We start from the raw sequence: 11,765 nt of genomic DNA, 5'->3' as shown, positions 1-11,765 counted from the left end.
GGGTCTCCCGGGATGATTCTGTGAGGTGGGTCTCCCGGGATGGCTCTGTGAGGTGGGTCTCCCGGGATGATTCTGTGAGGTGGGTCTCCCGGGATGGCTCTGTGAGGTGGGTCTCCTGGGATGATTGTGTGAGGTGGGTCTCCTCCCAGGGACATTGTGTCATTGACTCTCAAGTTGGTGAAGTCTCTCTGCCATTTCAAAACTTCTTCCATGACCTCCACCCAGTTCCCCCACCCTGGATGAGACACATCTCACCTTGAACTCCCTCCCAGTGAGCATTGTTGGCACCAATGACACATTAAAGAAGACATGACTATCAGAGGGAAGGGAGGTGTTCTCTCGGCCGGTCACTTCGTATCACCCTCCTCCTCCTCACTCCCCCGATGTCTGGAGCCAGACTGTCATGCCTCTCGTGTCTGCACAGCATGGGTGCCTGAGCTGAGTCCCTAGTTAAAAGGAGAGAGAAAGAAATAGAGAGAGAGAACCCCTTAATCGAACAACGCAGGAAGAACAAGGTCATCCTTGGTGACATGGGGAATTTGAAGCTAGCCTGGGCTACAGAGACCTGCTGTCTCAAAAACAAACGAACAATTAAATTTGCTTCTGTCTAATGCGACTTCCTACCAAATGTAGAGGGTCCAGCGGACAAAGCTGCCTCCACCTTGTACCTGCACCGGCTACAGCTCACTGCCTCATTGCCACAGAAAGACACGAGACGAGAAAGAGGGAATTCAGTGGCGCTGGGCTGGGTAAAGTGCTCGCTGCCAAGTCTGATAACCTGCGTTTGATCCACTAGACCCACATGGTGGAAGACTAGAACAGACCCCCCAAATTGTTCTGTAACCTTCACACATGTTCCGTGTTACACACGCACGCACGCTCGTGCTATGGACCGCAGGAATGTATTATAAGAACTCAGCTGGGGGCTGGAGAGATGGCTCAGAGGTTAAGAGCACTGGCTGTTCTTCCAGGGGTCCTGAGTTCAATTCCCAGCAACCACATGGTGGCTCACAACCACCTGTAATGAGATCTGCTGCCCTCTTCTGACCTGCAGGCATACATGCAGATAAAACACTATACTAAATAAATAAATCTTTAAAAAAAAAAAAAAAAAAAGAACTCAGCTGGTTATAGCAAAGCCACTACCTGGAGGGATCAAGGAATTCCTCCAGAGGAAGCCAAATTCCAAGGAGCATTTGGTGTTATTTGGCTTGTTATATATCAGCTGTCTTCTGCTATGAAAATCATGTGTGCCTTCATAGCTTTCCCAGTTGATTTTTTCCTAGGAATTGCTAACAGTGTGGACTGATCACTACTTGGACATACATACGTTCGAGGTATTTGGAGAACAGCCTCAGGAAAGACTTCCTTTTCTCAGGCCCATCCATTTCTTCTCCTTTCAGCACTGGAATCAGATTCCCCCTTAGCCACATTCAAGGACTAACAGGAACAACAGTACAGACCACCACATGCTAGTCTCCTGATTTAAGGTAAATTCCACAAGGACAGGTGGACCTTAAGGGGTTTTGTTTTGTCTTGTTTTTGTTTGTTTCTTTCTTTTTTGAGACAGGGTTTCTTTGTGTAGCTTTGGAGCCTGTCCTGGAACTCACACTGTAGCCCAGGCTGGCCTCGAACTCACAGAGATGTGCCTGCCTCTGCCTCCCGAGTGCTGGAATTAAAGTCACGTGCCAGGAGGACCTTAAGTAATAGCTTCGCACAATTTAGCTTGGACCCTCCTTTCCTACAGCCTTACTAACTTTACAGACCCCTCTAATCACTCCATTTTCAGATCGTAAAAGAAAGCCTGACAATCACTGCCTGAGGAAACTCTTACCTGCCTTAATGACCCTATAGGAATTCAGGCCTGGGGACTGGCTGGAGGGGAGGACTGTGATTGTTTGGGTGTATAACTGTAAAGCTAGAGACTGTAGGAGGAATTAAAGCAAGTGGACTAAAGAGTTCAGTGTACAAACTCAAGTCCAAGTGGATCAAAGACCTGAACATAAATCCAGTTACACTAAACTTAATAGAAAAGAAAGTAGGAAGCACTCTTGAACACACTGGCACCGGAGACCATTTCCTAAATATATAATACCAGCAGCACAGACACTGAGCACAACAATTAATAAACGGGACCTCTTGAAACTGAGAAGCTTTTGCAGGGCAAAAGACACAGTCAATAAGACAAAATGACAGCCAACAGAATGGGAAAAGACCTTCACCAACCCCACATCTGACAGAGGACTGATCTCCAAAGTATATAAAGAACTCAAGAAACTAGACATCAAAATACTGAACAGTCCAATTGAAAATTGGGCTAAAGAGCTAAACAGAGAATTCTCAAAAGAAGAATCTCAAATGGCGGAAAGACATTTAAAGAAATGCTCAACATCCTTAATCATCAGAGAAATGCAAATCAAAACGACTCTGAGATACCAGTTTATACCTGTCAGAGTGACTATGATCAAAAACACTAATGACAGTCTGTGTTGGAGAGGTTGTGGAGCAAAGGAAACTCTCCTCCACTGTTGGTGGAAATGTAAGCTTGTACAACCACTGTGGAAATCAGTATGGCAGTTTCTCAGAAAATTGGGAATCAATCTACCTCAAGACTCAGCCATATTGTGTAAAGGCCTTCAAATCTCATAATTACAAAGCCATCCCTCCACCAAACTGTGGCTAAGGAAGGAGCCTGGGAAATACATAGGAAGCTTTAATTGCCAAGGCCACTAAATTGGTGATTAAAAGACCCTTTTGGTGTACTCTAAAAAAAAAAAAAAAAAAAAAAAAGACCCAGCCATACCACTCTTGAGCATATGCCCAAGGAATGCTCAATCATACCACAAAGATACATGCTCAACTATGTTCATAGCAGCACTATTTGTAATAGCCAGAACCTGGAAACAACCTAGATGCCCGTCAACTGAAGAATGGATAAAGAAAATGTGGTACATATACACAATGGAGTACTACTCAGCAGAGAAAAACAATGACAGCATGAAATTTACAGGCAAATGGATGGAACTAGAAAAAATCATCCTGAGTGAGGTAACCCAAACCCAGAAGGACAAACATGGTATGTACTCACTCATAAGTGGATACTAGATATAAAGTAAAGAACAGTCAGACTACAACCCACAGATCCATGGAGGCTACATAGCAGGGGGGACCCTAGGATGACTGTGGCTTATAATAAGTTTTGGTTTTACTCAATTACTGGGTAAACCTCAATGAAACATTTTACTATTAGGATAAGAATTTATACTGTATCAAGCTGATAATAGAAATATAAATTTTAGAAAAGAGCTCGATGTACTTAGATTCTTTTCCTGAAAATCATTCTCACTGTTCATAGTTTCTCTCCTGCGCCCCTAGGAAGTACATTATTAAAGCTGATTCTTTTAATATTACACACGACATAAGAGCACTCGATGTGCAAGCATGAAAACCTGAGTCCCTGCCAGTCGGTGGTGGCGCACACCCTTGATCCCAGCACTTGGGAGGCAGGGGCAGGCTGATCTCTGTGAGTTCGAGGCCAGCCTGAATAGAGTGAGTTCTAGGACAGGCTCCAAAAGCTACACAGAGAAACTTGTCTCAGAAAAACTAACAACAACAAAAAAAGAAAAAAGATAGAAAGGGAGAGAGGGAGGTCTTGTATAATATTAGAGGGACCAGCCTTAATATTATACATCCCAGGGGCTCAGGAGAGAGAACTACTAACGGAAAGGACTGTTTTCAGGAAATAGAATCTCAGCACACTGAGCTCTATAGTCCACTTGCTTTAATTCCTCTGGCATAACATCCTTTATACACAGCTTCAGTTCTGTTCTCATGTCTAGCTCCTTTCTTGCCTTGTTCTATCTTAATTCCTTCATCTAGTTCTGTCCCTTCTAGGTTCTCATCTATCTAGTTCTCTCCCCTATCAGCTCCTCTCTCGTCTCCTTCTCTCTCATCTGGCTCTTCCTCATCTTGTTCTTCCCCATCTAGCTCTTCCTTATCTTCCATCTCGTTCCTCTAGTCCTCTCTTTTAGCCCTTCAATCTACTTCTTCCCCATCTCAGTTCGTTCCTCTCAAGTTCTTACCCATCTAGTTCTTCCATTCTCTTTTCTCTTCTCTCCTCGTGCCCTGGAAGTCTCGGTATATAAAGGGAGGGTCCGAGCTAAATTGTGTAAAGCTATCACTTAACATCCACCTCTCCTAGGCGGTGTCTCCTTGTGCATTTTACCGTAAGTCAGGAGACTTGTATGTGGGCTGTTATCATTGTTAGTCCCCTTGGGACTAACAATGGGCGCCCACCTGGGTGGTGTTTCCTGTAGTCCTTGAAAGTGGCTAAGGGAGATAATCTGATTCCAGAGAAAGCCTTTCCTGAGGCTGTTCTCCAAATACCTGGAATGTGTATGTCCAGAGAGTGATCAGTCTACACTGTTAGCCCTTTTTAGGGAAAAGTCAATTGGGAAAACTATGAAGGCACATATGATTTTCATAACAGAAGACAGCTGATATATAACAAGCCAAGTAACACCAAAAGCTCCTTGGGATTTGGCTTCCTCTGGAGGAATTCCCTGATTCCTCCAGGTAGTGACTTTGCCATAACCAGCTGAGTTCTTATGATATCTTCCTGCGCAGGGAGGGAGGGAGGGAGGGAGGGAGGGAGAGAGAGAGAGAGAAAGAGAGAAAGAGAGAAAGAGAGAAGGAGAGAAAGAAAGAAAGAAAGAAAGAAAGAAAGAAAGAAAGAAAGAAAGAAAGAAAGAAAGAAAGAAAGAAAGAAAGAAAGAAAGAAAGAAAAGGAAAATCTGAGTCCCAAGCGCCCACATAAAAATTGGGTGTGGCCAGCATGCCTGGAACCCCAGTGCTGTGGGGATCTCTGCAGCTTGCTGGCCACCAGATTCAGGAACAAGGCATTGAACAACAGCAGGATAGTTGACATCCTTCCCTAGGTCTGGGAGCATCTGAGGGTGTACACTCATACACAAAACATAGACTCAGTGTCAAGACCAACCAAGCAAAACATGTCACAACATGGACTAAATCAGAACTGCTATTATTTCTCACGTTCTGTGAAAGTTACTTTCACCAAAGCAAAAAGATAAACCAAGAAACACGAGAACACCAGGATAACCAGGCACGACTTTAGTCTCAGCACTCCGGAGGCAGAGGCAGGAGCATGTCTATGAGCTCCAGGACAGCCAGAGCTGCACAGTGAGAACTTTTCTCAAAATGAAAAACAGCTGGATGGTGGTGGCGCACACCTCTAGTCCCAGTGCTCAAGAGACGGACACAAGCGGATCTCTTGAGCTCAAGGCCAGCCTGATCTACAGAGTAAGTTCCAGGACAGGCAGGGCTACACAGAAACCCTGTCTTGAAAATACAAAGCAAAACAAAAACCAGAAAAGAAAACGGAGCTGAGATGCACAGCTAGAAACGCAATCAAAGTCAAGTCCAGGCAGGAAGGGAGGGAGGCCAGGTAGCTCCCGGTAGGGAAATGATACCTCATATTAATTACAATTCTCAATTGTACTCCGCAAAGCAATACGGAATTACATTTTCATAAGAGCAATAAAAACAATATGAGCCACCAAGCCATCAAGTGTGGTCTTGTTTCAGGGCAGTGACTCAGTGGAACCACGTGATGTCTGGAAGGCTCTCAAACCCCAACCAACCCCAACCTGAACTTCTGACTTTTCAGAGCCTGTGGGCTTTTAAAAAGCTCAATGCCAGGGAGGCAATTTACTATCATTTGAGGACTCCTTAGGGGTCCACAGAGGCACTCACACCGACCTTGAGAAGAGCCCGCCCCCAGCCTGCTCAGCCTGGCCAATCAGAGCAGCCTATTTTCCTTTAAGCCAGCTGATAGGTTGTTTACGTCAGGTGGCGTTCTGGTGTTGCTCTGGTGATAACTGGGTCTCTTTCCAATTGGTTGCTGAGTGAAGAGGACAATGATAGAATTATTTATTTATTTGTTTGTTTGTTTGTTTGTTTGTTTGTTTGTTTATTGGTTTTTCGAGACAGGGTTTCTCTGTGTAGCTTTGCGCCTTTCCTGGAACTCACTTGGTAGTCCAGGCTGGCCTCGAACTCACAGAGATCTGCCTGCCTCTGCCTCCCGAGTGCTGGGATTAAAGGCGTGCGCCACCACCGCCCGGCCAATGATAGGATTTTAAAATATATATTTATGTTATTTTATGTGTATGAACGTTTCTCTGCATGTAAACATATATTTATGTTATTTTATGTGTATGAAGGTTTGTCTGCATGTATGTCTGCACCACCGGCATGCCTGGTGCCTTGGGGATCCCTGAAACTGGAGTTACAGATGGTTGTGAGTCATCATGTGGGTGCTGGAAAGTGAGACTGGGTCCTCTGGAAGAGCAGTCAATGTTCCTAAATGTTGAGCTATCGTTTCAGCCCATATATATCTTTAAAAGCAAGCTCAATTTGGGGTCTGGAGAGATGGCTCAGTGGTTAATAGCACTAGCTGCTCTTCCAGAGGACCCTGGTTCAATTCTCAGCACCCACATGGCAGCTCCAACTGTAACTCCAGTTTCAGGGGACCCAACACCCTCACACAGGCATAGATGTAGCCAAAACACCGATGCATGTAAAATAAAAATAAATAAATCATTTTTTAAAAAAAGCCAGGCAGTGGTAGCATGCCCCTTAATCCCAGTACTAGGCAGAGGCAGGTGGATTTCTGTGAGTTTGAGGCCAGCGTGGTCTACAGAGTTCCAAGACTGTCAGGACTACACACAGAGAAACCCTGTCTCAAAGGAAAAAAAAAAAGAATCGGATAGGAGCAATGGCTGCTGGATATTCTTCCAGAGAACCTGGGTTCAATTTCCCGTACCCATGTGGTGACTCACAACCACCTGTAATACCTAGGTGATCTAATGGGCTCTTCTGGCCCCTATGGACACCAGGCATGCACTTGGTACACAAATATACATGCAGGAAAAAAATCCATACACTTACAAAAAAAACAAAACAAAACAAATTTTTTTTTTCTCTTTTTTTTTTTTTTTTTGGTTTTTCGAGACAGGGTTTCTCTGTAGCTTTGTGCCTCTCCTGGAACTCACTTGGTAGCCCAGGCTGGCCTCGAACTCACAGAGATCCGCCTGGCTCTGCCTCCTGAGTACTGTGATTAAAGGTGTGGACCACCATCGCCCGGCAAATTTTTTTTTTTTTTTAAAGCAGCCACCTTAATTAACATCCCTTAATCCCAGCACTTGGAAGGCAGAAGCAGGTAGATCGTTGTGAGTTCAAGGCCAGCCTTGAACATAGCAAGTCCCAGGCCAGTCTGTGCTACAAAATGAGACCCTGTCTCAAAACCTCAGGGGGAAACTGAGGCTCACCCCCTGAACACACACACACACACACACACACACACACACACACACACACACACACACCAGAGAGCTGCAGCCAGGACTCGAACTCTGACCTGTCTGACCGGGTCTCCTGTTTTGAAGGTGAGGAGCAGGCCCCAGGTTCAGGGTGAAGCGGCAGAAGCTGCTGGTATTGGGGAACAAGGACTGGAGCCAGATGGCGCCTTGAACTCCAGTCAGAGGGCAGTAGGGAGCCACAGAGCGCTGTGAGCAGAGGGAGGGCAGGAAGAATGATGTCTGTGAGGTGTGATCAGTGACACCACGGGCTCCGGGCACAGCAGTGCACACCCATCGCACACCCCTCATCCCGGCTACTCTGAAGGCCGAGGAAGCAGGGACCCCAGTGCACTTGTGCAGCATGGCAGAGACCGTGATTCAGATGCAGGCATAACGGAGTGTGCCTGTCATCTCAGCAACTACGGCAAAGCAGGAGGATTGCCTCACGTTGGAGGCTAGCCTGGTCTACGTAGCTTCAGGCGAGCCTGCACAGCACAGTGAGTCCCTGCTTCAGAGATACAAAAGTAAATTAGCAAGCAACAGAGGCTGGAGAGATGGCCCAGCCATCGTGAGTGCCGGGGGCACCATCGAAAGGACCCGAGTTCTGATCCAGCACCCTCCTAGCTTCAAAGAGGGCAGAGATGGGAGGATCACTGGGGTTAGCCTCACAGGCTCACACACATGTGTCCACACACAGGCACACACACACACACATGTGCTCACACACAGGCACACACACATGTGCGCACACACAGGCACACACACATGTGCACACACACAGGCACACACACATGTGCTCACACACAGGCACACACACACATGTGCCCACACACAGGCACACACACACATGTGCCCACACACAGGCACACACGTGTGCCCACACACAGGCACACAGGTGTGCTCTCACACACAGGCACACACACATGTGCCCACACACAGGCACACACACATGTGCCCACACACAGGCACACACACACATGTGCTCATACACAGGCACATACAGAGGCTCACACACAGGCACACATGTGCTCACACACATGTGCTCAGATAGATACCAACACGTGTTTAAGTAAATAAATAAACTTTAAAACAAAACAGTCTCTTTTTTTTCCTTTTTCAGAGCTGAGGATCGAACCCAGGGCCTTATGCTAGCTAGCTCTACCACTGAGCTAAATCCCCAACCCCAACAAACAGCCTCAAAACAAAGTAGGGACCATTGACAGAGAGTACTGCTAATACCAAATGAGGCAGGCACCAGCACGCCTTTTATCTCAGCCCTTTGGAGGCAGAAGTAGGAGGATCTCTGTGAGTCTGAGACTAGCCTGGGCTACGTCATGATACCCTGTCTCAACAACAAGAAAAAAATGAATGAGAGTAGGAAGTGTTCAGAGCACAGTGAGACAGTATTCACACTCACTAGATGGCTCTGATAAAATACTAAAATCAGTGATTTAGGGGTGGAGAGAGGAGGCCCACGTACCCCAGGGCAGTCTGAGGATGACCTTGAACTCCTGATCCTTCTGTCTCCGCCTGCTGAGCGCTGGGCGTTGGGATGACAGAGGCACAGCGACACATTCGACCCAGAATTTTATAGTGTGTAAATTATATCATCTCAGAGCTGTTAAAGCCACACTCTGCCAGGCGGTGGTGGCGCACGCCTTTAATCCTGTACTCGGGAAGCAAAGGCAGGCGGATCTCTGAGTTCCAGGCCGGTCTGGTCCATAGAGTGAGTTCCAAGACAGCCAGGGCTACACTGATATATAACATATATGTATACAATTTATGTGTAGATGCATGTATCTACACGTTCATGTGTGTCATGGTACATCCAGGTGTGGAGGTCGAGGACAGTTTGTAGGAATCCGTTCTCTCCTTCCCCCACGGGAGTCCTGGGAATCAAACTCAGGTCGGCAGGCTTGACTGCAAGCATTTTATCTCCTGAGCTATCTCTTCTAGTCCTTTAATTTTTTTTTTTCTTCTAGAGATTTTTTTTTTTGAGATGGGTTTTCTCTGTTTTTCTTTGTTTAACAGCCCTGGCTGTCCTGGAACTTGCTTTGTAGACCAGGCTGGCCTTGAACTCACAGAGATCTGCCTGCCTCTGCTTCCTTAGTGCTGGGATTAAAGGCGTGTGCCACCACACCTGGCTAAAGATTTGCTTTTATTTATGTGTATTTGTGTATGTCTACAAGTCTGTGTCTGTACACATGAGTACAGGACGTGCAGAGTCCAGAAGAGGGCATCAGATCCCCTGGAGCTGGAGTTACACCGTCTGGAGCTAGTGGCTATAAGCCACCCCAGCATTTGTCTTGGGAACTGAATGTGGGTCTTCTGCAGTAGAAACAGTGCTCTTGCCTGCTGAACCATCTTACGGCCCTCTTTATTATTTTTTACTTTAGACAAAACTCACTGTGTAGTCCTGGAACTTGCCATCTAGACCAGACTGGACTTGAACTCTCAGAGATCCACCTGCCTTTGTCTCTTGAGTGCAGGGACTAAAGGCGTGTACTACCACACCAGGCCCCTTTATTGTTTTTTGAGACAGGGTCTCACATGCCCCGGCTGGTCTGGAGCTACCTTTGAATTGAGACTGAGCTGGAGCTTCTAATTCTCCTGCCTCCATCTCGGAAGTGCTGGGATCACAGGTGTGTTCCACCGTGCCAGGTTCGTGTGGTGCTGGGGAACCCAGGGTTCCTCTTGCCGGCCAAGCACTCTTCACTGACTGCTGCCCCAGCCCTGAAATTCCTATTTTAACCTTTGATCCCAGCCAGAAGGCTGAGGATGGAATTCTGTCTTTCTCTCTCTCTTTCTTCCCTTCTTTCCTTCCTTCCTTTATTGGTTTTTCAAGACAGGGTTTCTCTGTGTAGCCCTGGCTGTTCTGGAACTCAGTTTGTAGCCCAGGCTGGCCTCAAACTCACAGAGATCTGTCTGCTTCTGCCTCTCAAGTGCTGGGATTAAGGGCGTGCGCCACCACTGCCCGGTGGACATTCTACTTCCTAACAGGTCTTGGTACATAGCCCAAGCTGGCCCTAAACTCACCATCTTCTGGCTTCTACCTCCTCTCACTGGCAGGATTGGGATTAAGGTCACTGTCACATAAAACCGCTCTCACGTCTGCATCTCACCGGTGAGCAAACAGGTCGGAGAGGTTGAGCAAGCAGTGGCCAGCCTCCCAGTGAGGAGGTAGTCACACTCCTGAGGTAGGCCTGGCATTCAAGGCCTGGCCAGACCAGATTCTTGTCCCACCTCCACCACCAACCCCCACCCCACCCCACCCGTGTTCCATCCTCGCCCTAGGCCAATCTCACACCAGGCCAAACTGAATTCCATGTCTTTTACCACGGGTGCTTTCCAGTCTGCAGGCCTTTGCGTGTGCTGGTCCAAGCCTGCTGCGTGACTCTCCTCTCCTCTCCCTGTCTCCCCTAGCCTGTGACATGAAGGTGACAGAGGGGTGACTCCAGGCTTCCAAACCTAGTGCTTGGGAGGGAAGGGGTGAAGGGGGTCACCCGGAGGAAACAATCAGGGCCTCCTCCCCTCCCCCTCAAGTGCTTGCCTTTGTTTTGAAACACACTGGAGCCGGAGCCGTACAGGAGGCCTTGTGGGAAGGTGAGGTTAGATTTTCCTCTGCAGAGTTCTCCAAGCCCAAGGAGGAACAGGTGAGAGGAGAGAGGTGGAATCTTGCCTCAGACTCACGCCGCACCTTAGAGAAGGTGTGTCCCCCAGCCCCATACTACCTTTTCCTCACCCCCACATCTGGCCTTAGAGACCACGGGGATCCCTGCCTGCCAAGAACCACACCACAGCCGGGCTGGTGCTGGGCCTCAGTCAGCAGAGCTCTTGTCTGGCATGCACAAAGCCCTGGGTTCCAGCCCCAGAACTGGGAATGCTTGCCATCCCAGCGCCGGGGAGGTGGAGGCAACAGGATCCGGAATTTGAGGTCAGCCTAGTTTACAGGAGACCTTGTCTCCCAAAACAAAACTCATGGATCAGCAAGCTGGCTCAGTGGGCCAAGGAGTCTGCCATCAGAGCTGACAACCCGAGTTTTACCCCCAGAACCCACGTGGAGGCAGAACCACTCCAGGGGGCTGTCCTGTGACACCCCACGGCACACACGGGGCGCTGGTGTACATCCACCTTCCCCGGAAAAAACCCAAACTAAACAAGAGAGAAGCACACAATAACCACTGCTGTTTGAGGGAAGGGCATTGAGCTGAGGAGCCAAGCTCGTGAGGAGACTGAGTTAGCCCTCCTGACTGGCCCTCCAGCCTCCGTGAAACTCCCAAACCCTGAGCAGTTCACCTGGCCCTGTGAACTCGAGGCCACACTTCCCACCCTGCTCACGTTGGGGCCTGCAGAAGGCAGTGGGAAGGAAGGGTGAGAACCAGCGGCCCC

Source organism: Peromyscus maniculatus, chromosome 7 (assembly GCF_049852395.1).
Source record: "Peromyscus maniculatus bairdii isolate BWxNUB_F1_BW_parent chromosome 7, HU_Pman_BW_mat_3.1, whole genome shotgun sequence".
NCBI lineage: Eukaryota > Metazoa > Chordata > Mammalia > Rodentia > Cricetidae > Peromyscus > Peromyscus maniculatus.
Note: the sequence above shows the minus strand (reverse complement) of the source record.